This window comes from Gossypium raimondii, chromosome 10 (genome assembly GCF_025698545.1).
Source record: "Gossypium raimondii isolate GPD5lz chromosome 10, ASM2569854v1, whole genome shotgun sequence".
Classification (NCBI taxonomy): domain Eukaryota; kingdom Viridiplantae; phylum Streptophyta; class Magnoliopsida; order Malvales; family Malvaceae; genus Gossypium; species Gossypium raimondii.
Window position 1 is genome coordinate 43,958,289 of NC_068574.1, and position 4,642 is coordinate 43,962,930.

A 4,642-nucleotide genomic window follows, 5' to 3' on the forward strand; every position below is an offset into this window, starting at 1 on the left:
GCTAGATTAGAAAGGGTTAAGTAACTAGGTAAAAAATATAGTTCTCAAATATTTTGAAAATCGTTATAAGCTTCTAAAATCCCAGATTACCTAAAGTCATATTTTATCTAATTATTTTATTGAAAACATTGCTTGTTTATATTTTCTAAAAACTTGTAGTTTTGAAGATGAAACTCTTTAAAAAGTGATATTTTGGAAAACACTATGCGTAGCTTGAAAATCATTAATTTTGTAGATAAGTGAATGTTGTCAATAAAAATGTTTAAGCGAGATTAAGAAAAATACGGAAATAAAGTCCTAAATCCAAAACAACCCAAAATGTCCAAAGAGTCCAAAATTTACAAAACTCTAAACCCAAATTTTAAATAAGTTAAATTTACGAAAATATGATATTAACCGAGCTCTTGTCGCACCGATCCGCCTAAGTCTAAGGATTACCTGAAAATAACAGTCAAACAGAATGTGAGTTTTCGAAACTCAGTTTGTAACAGATGATGTAACAGTTAGATTATAGCAAACAAATTTAGTAGAAACAAATTCATAGTAGAGCAGTACATATACGGACCTATAATCCAACCTCCATCTGCTACATACCAACTCCGACCATCCCAACACACCATGTGGTGTATGAATCACCCACCCAACCCTACACACCACTTAGTGTCTGTATGACACTTTACAGAACATTTGCAGCTGAGTTGCCAGATAAATAGATGAATTATCGCCTTTTACAGAACACTTCCTCTACATAGAAAAACCCACCCTAGACGTAAATACAGAACATAACAGATGACAAACGTATTTACAGTATATACAAATAACATAACAATACAGAACATACATAGCATTTTTCGGTTTTTTTAACCAATTGCGCAGTTTACTCATCATATGACATTTCCGTTATACAAGCAAATATTAGAATTCATGCAAACAAATGACTGGATTTCATATTTTACAATCTATTTTTCATTTTTTTGTGTTACACAGCTGAATGGTTTTTGACGTGAGTTTCAAAAACACAAATTCTAGTACCTAAAAATAGGATTAAATCAACTAAATTAGCCACAATTCCTCATTTTTTCCCAAAAAAACCTACTCGAGCTAAATGCGAATAAAGACATTATTAAATTGAAATTTAAACCTTCAAGCGTTCGAATACTCACCCAAATTTTCACAACAGTTCTTCACACAACTATATCATAGGAGAAAAATCCCGAGTTTCTTGATTATCACCTAACATAAAGATCCCACAAGATTAACCCATGCTTAAAGAAGATAGAAAAACAATATTCATAAACCCAAGAGAATGATCAACCGAACCCACTTACTCTTAATTACCTAAAACTTAAATTCGTAAAAACAACGGAGATTGCACCACCCACCAACCGCAATAAATAAATAGAATCAATAAGAACAAAATCAAAATTCGAGTGAAAATAAAAAAGATCAGAGAAAGGGAAAACTCAATTTTGAAACTTAAATCTGTAAAAACAACAGAGATTGCACCACCTAGCAACCACAATAAATGAATAGAATGAATAAGAACAAAATCAATAGCCGAGTGAAAATAGCAAAGATTATAGAAAGGGAAAAAAAGAGAACGAAACAAATTTAAGAAATCTATCTTTTGTGTGTTTTTCTCACTAGAAGTGCTGAAAATAAACAAAGGAATGGAAGCAAAATGGGAGCAATAGAACAGTAGGTAACCGTGAAAAGTGGGGGAGAGAATATCTTTTGATTTTTTTAAGATAAATCAAATAAAAACAAAAATAAAATCCACAGTGCAATCCCCGACTAACCCACTAATCCTAATTGCCTTACTAGAGTTCAAATACAACACAAACTCCCCCAATTGTACAACACTCAAAGTCGTTTAACAAAATAAAATAACCCCACCCACGCAGATATTCGAACTAGTTACCTTAACCCTACACTGAAGCAGCCACCCACTAGATCAGATCACTTAATTATGATATAATTTAACAAAACAAAACACATATACAAATATTATGGCGTTACAAAAGGTGTGTATCGATGGATGGGTCCACCATAACCCTTATTTAGTGTGTAGAGGTTGAATATGTGGGTTTTTGTGCAATGTTGCATTTCAATACGATTTGCATTTTTGTTAAAGGTTAAAGTATTATGATGCTTTATTCTAATGTGATATCTGATTGTGATTCGAGTTTGGTCATTGTATGTTTTTCTGACTATTATTACTGCATCACTTGCTTTGGTTTGACTCTGCCTATTTACATGCATTTTAGACTCACACTGAATTTCGTACCTTGCCCCATTAGTTTACTCTATTCAGGTAACCCACGAGGTTATAATTTTGGACTCATGAATCGGAGGTCTCGAACTTTTTCATTTCGGTTTGGTTTTTAATAAAGTCCTTATAAGGTTTGATAATTTCTTTTCGGTCAAATTTGTAAATAATTTTTATAAGAACTACGACATGGTTTATTTTAGGTTTTGGGGTGTTACATATTGGGTCGAAACTAAAATTTATTGTGGTCAATTGATTGAAATTTTGAATGATTTATTTTAGGTTTAGGGACTAGATTGTAAGAAATTGGATTAAATCAAATAAATTTTAGAACTTAGAATTGAAAACTTTAGGGAAACATTTAGATGGGTGAGACCGAGAGGAGATCCTATTGGGAACAAATTTGATTTTCCCAACTTAGTCTAGTGAAGTCAAGAGATAAATAAAATTAAATTGTCTAATTGGGTAAAATGGTGATCGAGAGGTAAATTTTGACTAATTAGGATTTTAAGCGATTTAGATCCTTGACCCTAGAGTTAATTATCTAAGTTAGAGGAGACGATGAAGAAAGACAATGAGGAATTCCTAAGTTTCCTTAATATGTTTAAAGCGTTGAATGTTAATTTGCCTTTACTTGAACCACTTGAAAAGATGCCTACATCTGCTAAATTTCTTTGTGATATTATGTCTAGGCATAAATAAATAGGTAAAGGTGAGAAGATAATTGTGAATGCCGAGTGCAGTGCTATAATAGCTAGGAAAATCCCACCTAAACTTAAAGATCTCGGTAGCTTTACTATCCCAATAGAGATAGGGGAGTGAATTTTGGAAAAGCTCTCTGCGATTTAGGAGCTAATATAAATTTAGTGCCCATTTATATTTATCCTCGATTAGGCTTTAGGGGATTTGCGAGTTACTTTGGTAACCTTACAATTAGCTGATAGTCTTAATGATTGTCCTAAGCTATGAGAAACTCAAAATGGTTTTTAAAAATAGATGCCCACTAGCCACTCAAGCTGAGACTAGAAACTCTGGGAGGAGTCTAATAAGATAGCTCGTTGTTGTATGCTGGAAAGCATTACCAACACCTTTTATAAGCAAATAGAGAGTTGTAAGACTGCCAAAGTGATTCTAAACAAACTAGAGGACATGTTCGGAGGCCAAGCTACCTTGGCTCGACAATCGGCTATTACTAGTTTGATGAATGCCTGATAACTCTAGGATATAGAGTTATTTTATTACTCTCAAGCTTATATTTCTATCAAGATAAGAGTGGTTTAGAGTGTTTTTGTATTTAATTTAATTATGTTTATGTTATTTAATTTTTGAAGCTTTTATTTTAGAAATGTATTTATAACAAATGAGATACTGATAATGTGAATTTTTATCCAACCAATTTGAAAGAGTCACTTACTTCTATGAATAGGTGAATATGAAGGTGCAGATCTTCAATAGGCATCCCACTAAACTAACCCATAGTTTGCAATATTTGGAACATGACTGGCTTAAGTTTGAATTCTGGAGCTTCAATCTCGAGTCCCACAATACTTAGATTGAGTTCACTGAAGAAAGGAACAACATATTATCGAATGATGCATTCTCTATCATCAACAATAATGACTGCATTTTGAGCATTATTAGCAACTGCTCCCCCTTGAACTTAATATAGAGGATCCATTTGTTGGATTTGGTGCCCTAAGTGTAGTATTTGCATCTACGTATTCTTTGATTTTTTTGAACATGTTTTTTTAATAAAATCATTCATGAATTACATTAATAGTCTATGGATATTGTCCTTAATTTTTTTGCATTCAAAGGAAAATGAAAGCAAATATTAGCTTACTGATTGTCTAATGTTTAACTAATAGTAAAAGGTATTACGTGATTAGATCATAATATGGAAAGACAATTTAAATTAGTAGACGAACCTACACATGTCCTTAGTCTAATTGGAAATGAGAAAATCGATTGGGTGATGTTTTGTCTTGGGCATTGGAGTCGATGATTCTCAAGAGATAGAGACATAGATGTGATTGGCTAGATTGAAAAAACATCAGACAGATCCCAAGAAGAATAGATCCTGAATCTGTTTGTGGATTTATTCAATTGAGTCATTCATAGTGTAGCATACCTTAATCCTGAGTGGATGATGGACTATGTATACGTGACTCCTGTCACACCCTGATTAGGTGAGTTGGATCGGGTTTAGAAACTACGCCAGTGAAGGTTGCCTCAGTTGCAAAACCTATAATGGTAAATGTGATAACTTCATGGTAGAGAGTTATGAAAAACTTCGGCAACTATGCGAAGTACCAGTCCTAGCGTTAATAAGGTTATAGTAGGGCAATGACCTTATTGGGTAGGCTTTTCCCA

At 33.1% G+C, this 4,642-nt stretch overlaps 1 long non-coding RNA gene across 2 annotated transcripts; it reads right to left on the bottom strand.

Annotated features, from left to right (window-relative positions):
* Positions 1-270: 270 nt before the first annotated feature.
* On the bottom strand, positions 271-1,738 carry LOC128033666 (uncharacterized). Of its 2 annotated transcripts, none has more exons than XR_008189649.1 (4): positions 1,339-1,738; positions 1,164-1,233; positions 566-744; positions 271-438 (listed from the first exon to the last, which is right to left on the bottom strand). It is a non-coding gene; the product is annotated as an uncharacterized LOC128033666 (long non-coding RNA). The 2 variants fall into 2 exon arrangements; XR_008189648.1 differs by having other exon boundaries at positions 1,329-1,738.
* Between the last annotated feature and the right edge of the window lie 2,904 nt (positions 1,739-4,642).